We start from the raw sequence: 15,265 nt of genomic DNA, 5'->3' as shown, positions 1-15,265 counted from the left end.
TGCTATTTTCAGATGTGCAAGCTGCATATTCCACTGGCACTGATGCCACCACCGTACCATCAGAATGCAGACTTTTGAAGTGAGCACTGATAATAAGCTGGATGTACGATGATGTCAGCGTTGAGTTTGACAGTGTGGGAAAGTGGAACCGATGTAAGGAACTGATTAGCACCTGAACACACAGGAAACCAGGCAGATGAGTGATTACAGATCTTCCTTACAGAACTCACCTATAAGCTTCATGTAATTTGCAAGTAAAGTTATCACATAAGGAAAGGTTTCATAAACCAAAGTCACTTACAAAACTTATAGAGCAGTTTCCTTAACATGAAACATAACGTATCAGCAGTTATATCACTTTTAACTTAATCAGCTCCACCGAGAGCCTTGGCCACCAAACCAATGAATTCAATTCAATTCAATTCAATTCAATAAAACTTTATTGATCCTGAAGGTTGACCCCGAAGGAAATTGGGTTAAGGCTGCCGACCTTTTGCCAGTGCCATCTTACCCTTCCGACCATACATACATTACACAAACATCACATGGGGAAGACAGGTCAGAGAGGTATAACAATGGAAAATGCACAACATGAGGAAAGACGAGGAGAAAAAAGAACTCCCCCCAGACTGAGCTCCAACAGGGAGATCAGTTTGAGAACAGAAAAAGACACCTCAGCACATGAACCATCACATGTCATATTTTTTTACATATTAAATATTTGCACATATTTGACACATCTGCTGTCCAACGGCCTTAAGATGGGTAACTCAGTTTTCAGTACCAGAACAGCAGCGTTAGTTCAAACTCTGAATACCTTCACCCTGAGTTAAGAGTAGATAAAGCAAACTTGGTGTTTTATTGAGTGTGTTTTCTCAAACAGTTGCAGATCCTTTACTTATGTAAACATACTAATACAGCAGTCTGCAGCGATCACATCAGTCGATCAGACTGTTTATTTTTCTTTGTATCCCTGGACAATATTTCCACCAGGATTCCTGATTCAGCTAACTGCAAAGGGATAGAGAACACAGGCCAAAATCAAATAAACAGTAGTTTGCTGACTTGATTATGACTTGATCAAGTCAGCAAAGATGCACAGAAAAGAAGATCAGACACCAGTTAGGGAGGATCAGAAAGACAAATGGAACAACACTGTTCTGAAGAGCTGCATGATGAAGGTGTGTGACATCTTGTTTCCAGACAAAACGCAGATTATAGCAAATGTGAGCCTGAGCAAAAATGTATGTCAAAGTGTAACTGACATGAAACTGCCCTGGGACAAACTTGTTGGACTTACAACAGATGGAGCGCCGGTGTTGTGCGGTGAAAAAAGTGGACTAGTCGGCAGGATGCGAGTAAAGATGCAGGAGGAGAACTGTACCGGTGAGTTAACAGCATATCACTGCATCATACACCAGGAAAGGCTGTGTGGTAAAGTCCTAAAAACGGAGCATGTAATGAGCACTGTAACACAAACTGTAAACTTTTTCTGAGCTAAAGGTTTAAACCACCGTCAATTTCGGTCTTTTATGTGGGAAATAGATTCAGAGTTTGCCGACATTCCTTATCATACAGAGGTCCGTTGGTTGAGTTGGGGAAAAGTTCTCAATAGAGTTTTTGAGCTCAGCAAGGAAATCTGTCAGTTCATGGACATGGTGCGGTGAAGGCATTTCAAGTAAAGCTGTCACAAATCCACCAGTGCAATCTGCCTCACTTTCCCTGTTGCCAAGTAATGTTGAACCAAGTCAGCGCACTTTGCTGATAAACTGAGCGCACTGAGTACTGAGTTTGCACGGCTCTTTGATGACTTTGAAAGACAAAAAGAGAATTTCGAGCTGCTTTGCAACCCATTTACAGTTGACGTGGAAACTGCACCTGTGCAGATTCAGATGGAGCTGCAGTGTAATGATACACTCAAGGCAAAGTACGACACTGAATGGCCCGCACAGTTTATTAGTTCCATTCCTGAAGCAATGCCCCAGCTCCGTCTACATGCAGCTCGAACCTTGTGTTTGCTTTCATTTATTTTTTCTGGGGTTTTTGGCAGCATGTTCATATTTCTAACTTGCATAATTTTGACAGAATATATTTTTATGGAGAGCAAAATATTTAAATTTAAAGTTTATTTTTTTTTTAAGTTTATTTATTCTAGAATAATATTCCTGTCTGTTTTTATTCATATTTATGTTTAAAAAACATTGTTTTAGTGTGTTCAATAAATGCTTATCTTGTTTGGCCCGTGACCTAAAGTGTGCCTCGAGTTTTGGCCCCCTGTGCAATTGAGTTTGACACCCCTGCTCTAGAGGCTCATGGATATTTTCAGTATGGTTACTATGGAAACATGGATTGCTCCAGTACCACAGGCCATCATTACCAAACACAAGTGGGACAAGTATGCTGGTTGGAGTACAAAGATAAAAAAAACTACTTAACTAACGACTGCTTTGACTGGCTGAAGAAATATGTGGATTTCGGTTGGGAGAGTCTGATGAGAACACGTCGAATGATTTGATTTACATGACCTGATTTAGTTTCACAGCATTTCTATAAAATTATTGAATTGTTTGAAGGAAGATTAGCTAATGTATACAAAATAAATAATAACATAATTTTTCTCTGTGCATGTTCCTAACCTTACACTTAAACAAGAGACAGCGACTTATGAAGCCTCTGAATTGACGCCTATGTACATTTTTTTCATAATAAAAGGCTGTGAGGTATTGAGCATAACACACTCATATGTTAACCACTGCTTTCTTTCTATATATTTTTTAAAATGTGATCAGACCTTCCAGATGAGTGCTGATGTGGATTTTTCATCAGTCAAACCTTAAGTCCGGGAGAAGTACAAATATGTGTTTCAGCTCTCTGGTGTGAACAATGACATCATCACCAGACTGGGAAAAGAGCCCAGTAAAGGTAAGACTGGATTTTGAAAATAATTTTGTTTTTGTTTTGTTTTTCCATGTGTACTCTAACCTAATCATGATAATTTTTTAAGTTATTTAAAATTACAAAAAACTAAGGACACCAAAACAGATTGTTAGTATAGTGAATTTACCCAAATATTATTTAATTATTGATCTTTTATTGGTGTCTTTTACAGACACTGCAACTTTTCACAATGTGACGAGATGATCAATCCTACTGTCATTTTGTGTTTAAGTTTTTCCTACTAAGAACATGCCAACACTTACAGTGTTTAACAAATTAAACAACTCACCGCCCATTGTAAGGTTTATTCCTCAGCCCTAAATTAAGTGTAATTACCAAATATATAACTTAGATATAATTATTGTTTTCCATGAATCTTCAAATTCACTGTTTTATTGAAAAAAAGGAATTAGAATTGCAAAGCATATTAATATTTTTAGTTATTTACTTGCATTCCTGAACAGAATTATTTGAATAAATTTTATGCTTGATTAATTTCTCATTTAATTAACCCAACTTTGGGTTAGAGATTTAAATTCACTTTGTTCTTTGTCTAATGAGAACAAAGTGAATTACTTGACTGATTTCGGAAATATATGTGGTTTCTTGTTTTTATGACAGCTGATGTAACACATTTGTTAAGCGCTGTAATTATGTGTAGTACTCTATTGTTGTGTCTGTGTCTCGGATGAGAGGTGAAACGTCTTCAAGCAACTCAAAGAAGTCCAGACGCTTTTCTTTCCAAGCTCCTTAGGTTGCATCTAATTAAGGTTACGAGACAGGGGGGAACCAAAGCTGAATACACTGACAAAACACACAGACTTTCCAAGTAAAACAGGAAACGTAACATAGTGACAGAAACCAGAAGACTAAGAACTCTAACACTGAACCCAAAAGACTAGGAATGATAAATAATGACTAAATCAAAGTTAAATCATAATGCAAACAAACAAAAACAAACAAAGAATAATTGGTAATGTAACACGATCGTGAGCACAAAAAGATAGAGGGTGGGAATAATATATTTTTTAATACTATCAGTGTTTTCATTTTTTATTAAATGGTTTATCAACTCCGTGACCTTTACACAACAGAACTACAACCTCACCGCTTTCTGAGCTGATCCAATCAAACTTCATGACAGCCAGTTACTGTGAGACAAATGACTGAAAAAAAAAATAGGCCCAGCACTTTTGGTCCACCATAATAGCTAACGCATTACAAAAAAAAGAAAGAAAAAAAAAAGTTAATTTCTTGCTATTGTTTTCTATCAGCTTTTCAGTTGCACCTTCGCCATTTCTTCCGCACTAAGCCGTTTCAACAAGCTGCGTGAGCTCACAGCGAAGGTAGAGGAGGGACAGGTCACATTAAGAAATTTGATTGGGCAATCCAGTGTCTGGAGGTCGGTCCATCGGGCAAATGTTCGGTATGCCCAACAGCAGCAGTACAGCTCTGGCAGTTAAGTGACGTAGGGTGGTGTAATGTGTCAACATCACTTGAATTTGAACTGCACAATATAAGCGATGTTGTTGTGCTCTGTAATACAGCAAAGATATGTTAGTTAGCTCAGTTTAGCTAGTTCTACTTCCATGCATTTATCAACTGAACATGCATGCAGGCTTTGATTGTCGTGCCTCGATTTCTGCCCAGTCAATGAGCCCCTCCCCCACTCACACGCTTACAGAGGTAGAAAGTTCTAGATAAGCGATCAAGCAAGCAAGGGCAGCTCTGTGGCAGCAACACTTATAAGGCTTGTTTTTTGTTTTGTTTTTTACTGTACTCCAAGTGTCCTTAAGTCACATCACAAGAGTTCTGGGTTTATGGCTAAAAGCAAATTTATTTAATTAAACAGGTACCAGATTCACAGACACTTTTTGGAGGCAAACTGTTATGTTTGTGTTATATTTAGCTTCTGTTCCAGTGATTTTTTAAAAATGTGTCTCAGACTGATGAAGAATTTGAACGTTTTCCTTTTTTCCATCTTAAAGGAGAGCTCCTGTGGAGTTCTGTGCCCTGAAGTCAGTGAACTTCAGGATCAGCTGAAGTTGCTTTTGCTTTGGAGGGTGCAGAGGTCTGAGTCTGGGTGACTGACTCTTAGCACTGAACATCCAGGTAAGCAGGTACACATTTAAAGTAGTACAGAAAGGTTTTGTTGGACTTGGTGAAATATGCTCACATTAGATACAATACAATACAACTTTATTTATATAATAAGTAAGTAAGTAAGTAAAGTTTATTTATTAAGCGTTTTCACAGACAGGCAGTCACAAAGCGCTGTACACAAATATTAAAATAAACAATACAATCAATAGACATTATACAGTGTAAAAGATCAAGAATATAAAATGTAGCTCAGGTGGCAGAGCAGGTCAGCCACTAATCAGAAGGTCGGTGGTTCGATCCCAGGCTGCCTCCTGGCTGCATGCCAAGTATCCTTGGGCAAGATACTAACCCCATGTTTGCCTACTGGTGGTGGTCAGAGGGCCCGGTGGCGCCAGTGTCCGGCAGCCTCGCCTCTGTCAGTGCGCCCCAGGGCAGCTGTGGCTACAATGTAGCTTGCCATCACCAGTGTGTGAATGCGTGTGTGAATGGGTGAATGACTGAATGTAGTGTAAAGCGCTTTGGGGTCCTTAGGGACTGAGTAAAGCGCTATACAAATGCAGGCCATTTACCATAAAATACGTAGATCAACAAAAGGCTTGTTTGAACAGAAAAGTTTTTAACTGCTTTTTAAAAGAATCCACAGAGTCAAGCAAACGTAATTGTAGTGGTAAACTGTTCCACAGCCTTGGTGCAACAGACTGAAAGGCTCTGTCCCCTTTTGTCTTCAGTCATGTACGGGGAACAACCAACAGACTGTGAGTCTGTGAACAGAGATGACAAGCAGCAGTGTATTTTATAAGAAGCTTGGATAAATATTCTGGAGCCTGGCCATTTAGTGCTCTGTATGTTAAAACAAGAATTTTAAAGTGAATTCTAAACTCTATTGGGAGCCAATGTAAAGAATATAGGATGGGAGTAATGTGAACACGCTTGGTAGAACGAGTTAATAGTCTGGCTGCTGCATTTTGTATTGCCTGGAGGCGAGAGAGAGATGATTTATCCAAGCTAGTAAACAGGGTATTACAGTAATCTAAGCGTGATGACACAAATGCATGAATGAGTTGTTATGGAAATTTTAACAATAACCTGCAACACAGCCAGTGAGCTTGATTTGAAGTGGGTTTAATAAACACATTGCAATGTGGAGAGAGCATCCCAGTGAAACACCAGGACCATCTCTGAATTTTGGCCACCGCCCTTACATCTTATATACAGAGACACAGACAAAGAACATTCCTCAAACTCTTACATGTTGGCCCCTCTCACGGGGGGGCTATACCTCCCCCCGCACAGAAAGAATTATGACCTTGTTTTCTGCTTAGCTGTCACCTAAGGATTTACATCTCTGATAAGCAGAAGCAGTCTCACTATCTGTTTAATGTCTCCCATTACAATGGCCTCACTGTGTTAACTTTCCACATGCATGTAAAGTAGTGGCAGGAGTGCTCTTACTATGGTAAAGTGAGAAAGTTATATTACTATAACTAATGTGATATAATTAAATATGTGATTAATATATGAGAAAAGAAATCTGCCATTACAGAGTTTTTCCAGTTCAGCTAAAGAGACCATATGTCGCAGTTTAGAGATGTTTCTTAAATGATAGAAACAGGAACGAGACAAAGATTTTACATGAGAGTCAAGGCCCAGAGAAGAGTCAAATATTACTCCAAGATTTCGAATATATGACTTGACAGAAGGACAGAAAGAGGCAAGAACCTGACTAATTTTAGAATGTAGCTCAGGAGGAGCTATGATCATGGTGTCGGTCTTGTTAGTGTTTAGAACGAGGTAGTTGCTTGAAAGCCAATCAGAAACCTGGGTTAAGCACTGGACTAGGGTGGACAGCCTATCCAGCTGATGAGGCTTAAAGGACATATGGAGCTGAATGTCATCAGCATAAAAATGATAAGACAGGTCACTAAAAGATTGAATGATACCAGCTAAAGGAAGCATATAGAAAGAAAATAATAATGGACCTAAAACTGAACCCTGTGGAACCCCACAGGTCAGGGCAGTAATGTCAGAGGTGAACCTGTCAGTCCTAACAGAAAAGGTCCTATCTGATAAATAGGAAGAAAACCAGTCTAGGGCAGAGCCAGATACACCAGCTAAAACCTTAAGCCTGTTAAGTAGGATTTTGTGGTCGATGGTGTCAAAGGCTGCGCTAAGATCAAGCAAAAATGATCACAGAACAATTCCCTGCATCAGATGCCATTAATAGATCATTATAGACTTTTAAGAGAGCGGTCTCTGTAGAGTGCTGCTTTTGAAAGCCAGCCACTGAAAAGGGCCAAGAATGTGTAATTTACATAATAGAGACCCGAACTGATTTTCAACAATTTTTTCAAGTAATTTCCTTAAAAATGGCAATTTTGAAATAGGTCGGTAATTACTGGTGGAGCTAGGATCAAGATTCTGTTTTTTTAATAGAGGAGTTACTTCTGCATGTTTAAAATAGGACGGAACACAGCCTTGCCTCAGTGAACTATTAATGATGGAAAGTAATGTGGGACCAATGCTTGTGATAGACCCAGACAGGACAGAGTAAGGTAATATATCTTACAGAGCATGATGAGGATTTCATTTTACCTAAAACTATAATTAAGTCATTAAGTGTGATTGGAGAAAAGGAGGTAAATGATCCAAGAAAGCAAGGCGTACCTTCATAAGGGGTAGCACTTGAGGAAATTTTGGATCTCAAGTCCATCACCTTATTTACAAAGTAATTGAGGAAAGTATTACAATCTTCATCAGAAAGTAACTGAGCTGGGTTTCCAAGCTGGGTTGGAGGAGAAACAATACTGTTGATGGTATCAAATAGAACTCTTGAATTATTTTTATGACGATTTATAAGAGCACATATAGCACATTTAAAACCGAAGGTACACCAAAGTTCTTCACAAGAAGGTTGAAACATAAGATATAAGGCCATAACAGAGTACAAAAAGCCCCCAAAAGTAAAGATAAAATAAGAAATAAAACATCAGAGCATAATTTAGAAGATACAATTACTGAGTATTCATAAATATAAGTTGGGGGCAGGGCCGGACTGGGACAAAAAATCAGCCCAGGCATTTTGACTAGTGACTGGCCCACCATGGTATTATAGGAAAAGCCATAAAGCCTTTATAATAAACTTAAACCTACACCATCCTCCCTATTCTGGTATTCTAAACAGTACTTAGCAAAAATATAAAACAACCTAATTTATAATTACATATACCTAACTAATAGGGTTGCCAACTCCCAGCAAAAAAAAAAATAGGGAAGCACTCCCCCACCCTCTGCCTCAAGATGTTTAATTGACAAAACCGATTTTAATTTAATGCACGTATAAAACAAATACACAGAAATCTATTATTTTTCTCCAGTAAATAGATTCAACATCTTTCTTCAACAGAATTGCAGACTGCACAGATGGTACCTTCCTAAAGGAAAGAATACTATAACTTACTAGGGTGTATATTAGACTAGATATTTACTAAATACAATAATGGATTTCTTCACATTTTACATCAGATGAAAACGTTTGTTGTAAGATTCAAATAATTTTTGTTAAAAGCCAGACATTTTAAATGAGAATAATAAAGAAAAGTAGTCCCTGTGCCCCCCCTTTCCTATTAATGCCCTATAATTATTATTATATTATATTATATATATATATATATATATATATATATATATATATATATATATATATATATATATATATATATATATATATATATATATATATATTATTATATATTATTTATTAAAAGCTAGACATTTTAAATAAGAATAAGAAACAAAAGTATTTCTTTGTGCCCCCCTTTACCTGTTACTGCCCTACCTGGCCCCCTGGCAAAATTTTGCTAGATCCGCCCCTGCACAGTTACCAGCTGTCAGCTACATAGAAAAGGATCCTGGTGTTATTTGTCTCTCAGAAACAGTTCATAACTTCCCTTCAAGTCATTCATGTCATCTTAAAAGGTAAACCTGTTTCTCCATCACCTGTTCAGCTCTGATGATTCACTAAGGACATCTCCTGGTTCAGTGGCGGTCCTAGCCTGTTTGGTGCCCTGGGCGAACACTCCCTCTTAAGGATTGTACATTAACATAAAACTGTTGTACACACACACACATATGAAGAGAGAGAGAGTATGCATAGTATGCAAACGGCTACCAAACAGCCATCATAATTCGTCATACAATGAGAACAGGACAAATCAACAATTGACACTGACTAATTAATATTAAAATCTGTAACATAATGTATTGTTTGGAGTTTAGTCTGTTACTGTTACTATTTTTACCATTTCTTATTGGAGCAACTGCAATGCACATAATTTCCTTAGGGATTTGTTAGATTTGTGTTCTCACAAGTAAATATATTAATTTATCTTATGTTGTAAAAGATGTTTTCTGATTGTCATTTTATTTTGGAAATGATTTTATTTTGGTGATTATAGGTGACTTCACTTCCTGTTCCGTATGTTGTGAAGCGCGAACTGCTAAAATGAATGTATCATTTTTCCTCCGGTGTTGCTGTCAATAAAAGAAACGGGAAAAGTAAGCAACAAACAAAGTGTGTGCATTATTGAGAGATCATGGCCGAAGAAGAAGAAAACTCTTCGAGCTCAACAGGTTATGGGCCCAGATGTGACACAACAGGAGGAAGATGGCAGAGGTTAGTGTTCAATGGAGACGAAAACAGTTACGAACTTTGGGAGTGTGGGATTATTATATTATCTTATGCTATGTTATACCCCTAATTAAAGATTGTGAAATTATTATGTAGTTTTAGTTTGCATTATTCTACTGAATTAGAAGAAGATGATAACTATTAGATTTATTAAACTGATTTGTATTAAATTAGACTGCTGATTCTTGTGAATGAATAATATTGTTTATGATGCATTATACTGCTGAGTTATAAGAAATACTGTTTTCAGAGAGTTAGGACCTTACTTTTTCTGATAGTAGAGGAGACAGAGAGCACATCACCCCCACCATTGTTGAAGGCAGACAAAATAGGGAGCCAAGGCCATAAATCAGGCTCGCTAGGAGTTAGAAAGAATGTGAATGTTTAGGTTTTTACGACTAGGTGGGGGCCAACAGAGGCTATAGAAGTTTGAGTCACCCAGAACCATTTCGAGATTTGCTGTGACCCTCTTCATGCATGTCTCCCCATCCGGATGGTTTGTGCTCAAAAGTGTTGAATTGTATGTAATAAATAATTGTTGATTGAGCATTTATACACCGAGTATTGTCCTTCCTTCAGCCCAAAGATCGAAAGAATTGGGAGGATTTAACAGGAGGCAAAGTTTCTCGGCCACATGCGGATCATTGGTCTAAAGGACACTATATTATCAACCACTAACCCAGATGCAGAGAAGAATGCTGAATGCTACGCTGAACTGATTCAGTTTCTTGATGATAAAAGCCTTTCACTGGTAATGAGAGATGCGACTGACGACAGAAGAAAAGCTTTAAAAATACTACGTGACCACTACGATAGTAAAGACAAGCCCAGAATCATCGCACTGTACACAGAGCTGACGTCTTTACAGAAGAAACCAGATGAGACAGTGACAGATTATATTATCCGAGCTGAAAAAGCAGTGACCTCCCTAAGAAATGCAAAAGAAGTCATCAGTGATGGACTTATTATCGCTATGATTTTAAAGGGGCTTCCTTAAGCTTACAAGCCATTTGCTATTCACACAACTCAAAGCAGTGAAGATTTAACATTCACACAATTTAAAAGCAACCTACGAAGGTATGAGGAAACAGAGAAATTTGATAACAAAGTAAAAGCGGATAATGTGATAAAGGTTGATTTAACATCAACCACCTGTTATGGATGCGGAAACCGAGGACATTTTGTAAAAGATTCTCATCAAAAGGGAACACCTAAGTGGTGTAGCTACCATAGAAGCTCGACACACAGTGATGAGACATGTAGAAGAAAAACCAAGTACAGAGATGATGCGAAACTAACTGTAGAAAAACAAGAGAACAAGAAAGAAGAGCAGACTTTTATATTTAAAGTTAGTCAAAGACTTCTGCCTACTGACATAATAAGAGAAGGACTAATGGTGGACTGTGGTGCTACTTCACACATCATTACAGAGAAGAACAAGTTCATAAAGTTTGATGAGACTTTTGATCCTGAGAAACACTACATGGAGCTCGCTGATGGATCCAGGACAAACAACGTCACACTCAAGAGGGGAGATGCCAGCGTCTCTCTACGGGACATACAAGGACAGTGTACCACCATCACACTGAGAGATGCTCTGTTCATCCCATCCTACCCTCAGAGCATATTTTCAGTGAAGGCAGCTACAACCTATGGAGCACAGGTGGTCTTCAAGAAGGGACAGCATGAACTAGTGAACAAAGATGGGACAGTCTTCTCCATCGAAGAATACAACAGACTCTACTATTTGAAAACGGTAAACAATGAAACATCATACAATGACATGATGTCCTGTGACACTGTTAACCTGACTTGTGATGTGAAAACATGGCACGAAATTTTAGGACATTGTAATGTTAGCGATGTGTTAAAGCTACCTGATGTTGTAGATGGCATGAAAATCACAGGCAGTGGATGATTACGGATGATTTTTCAGGGGCAGTATCAGTTTACTTTCTAAAACAGAAAAGTGACACCACAGAGGCCACAGCAAAGTTTCTAGCTGACTGTGCACCATACGGCAGTGTTAAGTGCATTAGATCGGACAATGGCACCGAGTTCACAAGCAGTTCCTTCCAGTCTCTTTTACGGGAAAAGGGCATAAAGCATGAGACATCTGCGCCATATTCTCCTCATCAGAATGGCACAGCTGAGAGTCAATGGAGAACTCTCTTTGAAATGGGGAGGTGTCTTTTACTAGAAAAAGGGCTGCCAAAAGAATTATGGCCTTATGCCATTCAAAATGCAGAACACACCCGCAACAGATGCTACAGTAACAGGACTAAAAGTACACCATATCAGATGTTAACAGGGAAAAGACCAGATCTCTCAAAACTGTGGATATTTGGGTCACACTGTTATGCATACATACATGATCACAAGAAACTTGATATCAGATGTGAAAAAGGAATATTTGTGGGTTATAGTAAAAATAGCCCAGCATACCTGGTTTATAACCCCCACACAGGAAAAGTGTCAAAACACAGACTCGTGAGATTTATCAAGAAGAACACTGTTGAACAACAAACACAGACTGATGAATATGACACAGAAATTCAGACTTATGAGCATGTAGTGCCTTCAAAAGAAAGTACAGAACAACAAAATGAAAATGCAGCAGAGAATAGACCTCCTAGGGAAGAGGAAACCAACACAAATGAACCAAACCCTGACATAGAAAGAAATGAGGGTGATGAGCAAAACCAAACTGAACGCTATCCTAACAGAGAAAGGAAGCCTCCTAAATATTTAGAGGATTACACATACAACTGCAAAGAGGTAGCCAATGTAACCTCTGTAAGTGTTGATTATTGTTACAGAGCAACCTGTGGAATCCCCCAAACCTATAAAGAGGCGCTGATGTCACCAGAGGCACCAAGGTGGAAACAGGCAATGGCAGAAGAAATCAACTCTCTGAAAGAGAATGACACATTCAAACTGGCTACTTTACCTACTGGTAGAAATACCATTGGAGGAAAATGGGTCTACGCCCTCAAAGAAAATGAACAAGCACAAATATTCAAAGCCAGGTTTGTAGCAAAAGGTTACAACCAGACACAAGGAATAGACTACCAAGAGACATTTGCACCAACAGCAAACATGACATCTGTGCGAACCCTAATGCAAATAGCAGTCCAGAATGATCTTATTATCCACCAAATGGATGTTAAAACTGCATATTTGCATGCTCCCATTGAGGAAGAAATATACATGGACCAACCAGAAGGTTTTGAGCAAACAGAGTCAGGAGAAAATTTGGTGTACAAATTAAAGAAATCCCTTTACAGGTTAAAACAATCAGGTAGAAACTGGTACAAACTCTTGAACGACTACCTTGAACAAAATGACTTTGAAAGAAACCTTTCTGATCACTGTGTATACAGGAAGGACATTGAACATGAAACTCTACTGGTTATCATCTGGGTAGATGACTTGATCATTGCGGCTAGCAATACTAACTTGTTAAACACATTCAAAGAAACAATGAGGTCAAAGTTTAACATGAAAGACCTGGGGAAAATATCCAGTTTTCTTGGGATACAGTTTATACAAAAACAGAGTGAAATCAGGATGAATCAGAAGAGGTACATTCAAAGAATGTTGGAACGCTTTGGGATGTCAGAATGCAAACACAGATCCACACCGTGTGAACTAAAAACTGATACTACTACATGTGGAGGAAGTGATGCAAATGAGACAGTTAACTCAAGAGAGTACAGAGAAATAGTGGGCAGTCTGATATATACCATGATGTGTACGAGACCAGATATAAGCTGGGTTGTTAGCAGACTATCTCAAACACTAGCTTAACCCACGAGAGAGGACTTAGTAACGGCAAAACAACAACAACAACAACAATCTTTATTTATAGAGCACATTTAAAAACCAACGGTATGCCAAAGTGCTTAACATAAAACAAGTCCTCAGGTATCTCCAAAAGTTGAATCTGTTCATCTGGACGTAGCGTTTTGTGGGAGAAATGTTTCGTCACTCATCCAAGTGACTTCTACAGGCAGAAACATGGGTGTGCCATGGGCTCCCCAGTTTCACCCATCGTGGCCAATTTGTACATGGAAGAAGTGGAAAAGAGGGCGTTGCTATCCTACCCTGGAACACCACCAAGCCATTGATTCAGATATGTGGATGACACCTGGGTGAAAATCAAATCTCAGGACGTACCACAATTCACGGATCACATTAACTCGGTGGACCGACACATCAAATTCACCAGGAGGATATGAAAAGTGGCAGGTTAGCCTTCTTAGACTGTGAGATTTCCATCAGTAATGGGGACATCTAAAAGCTGGACGTGTACCGTAAACCCACGATACGGATCAGTATCTAAGGTTTGACTCTCATCATCCACTGGAGCACAAACTGGGTGTCATCAGGACGCTACAACACAGAGCGAACACCATCCCCACTGACACAGCGGCCAGGGAGGCAGAAGAACAGCACATCAAGAAGGCCCTGAGTAAATGTGGTTATCCCAGCTGGACTTTTGTCAAAGCTGGAAGGCACCTAAAGAAAGCTCCAGCCGATCCAGGAGAGAAGGACAACCGCTGCCCAGGCGAAAACCTGTAGTGATCCCATATGTGTCATGAGTATCGGAACAGTTGAGACGCATTTTTTCTAAACACCGGGTCTCTGTGGCTTTTAAACCCCAAACACACGCTGCGCCAAAAACTGGTCCACCCCAAGGATCAGGTCCCCCTGACACAAACAGAGTAACATAGTGTACGCTGTTAAGTGCCAGGAGGATTGCCAGGATTTATACATCGGGGAAACCAAACAACCTCTGGCGAAGCGGATGGCACAACACAGAAGAGCTGTGAGAAGAGAGAAGATGGTATTACTACAAAAACAATGAGAGGAACATGGGAACATGTAAGGGAAACACAGAGACACGTAAGACACGGATAGCAAGGGAGCGAGAGCCAACAGAGACATAAACACAGACAACACAACACTTTCACAGGAGACACAGGGCCTAAGACAAAGGCACAAAGGAACCTAACAGACAAGAAAACATGAACCAGAAACTACAAATAAACTCAAAGAGATAAAAAGAACTAAACTCAACTAGATGGTATAAACCAGAACTTAAATCATCTTCAAAATGCAAAGAATCAAAAATACAAAATAAATACAGCATGCTGGGTCAAAGACCCAGAACACTGACACTAATTTGATTTCACAGAAAGGCAGAGTGTTAGATCAAAGCAGAAAGCAAGCTATTTTGCAGATGCCGAAACCACACAGGAGGACACAGATGACGTGCTTTTTAGATATAAAAAAACTTCTGCAGACCTTGGATTGAAAACTACTCTGAGAAAATTAGGCCTCTTTCAGACTTATTCTACTAACAAGCCAGCATATGATAACATTGCTTCAATCACAGCTGCAGAGGCTGTCTTCAGCGACATTAATCAACTAATTGCCAGCTCACAACTGTAAGGGTCTGCCAAATTGTTCTAAACAGTATCAACACCCAACATTTGTCTCTTTTTCAGTTGTCAAACCCTGACAAGAAAGAGA

Source organism: Oreochromis aureus, unplaced genomic scaffold, assembly GCF_013358895.1.
Source record: "Oreochromis aureus strain Israel breed Guangdong unplaced genomic scaffold, ZZ_aureus HiC_scaffold_105, whole genome shotgun sequence".
In the NCBI taxonomy this organism is placed as follows: Eukaryota; Metazoa; Chordata; class Actinopteri; order Cichliformes; family Cichlidae; genus Oreochromis; species Oreochromis aureus.
Note: the sequence above shows the minus strand (reverse complement) of the source record.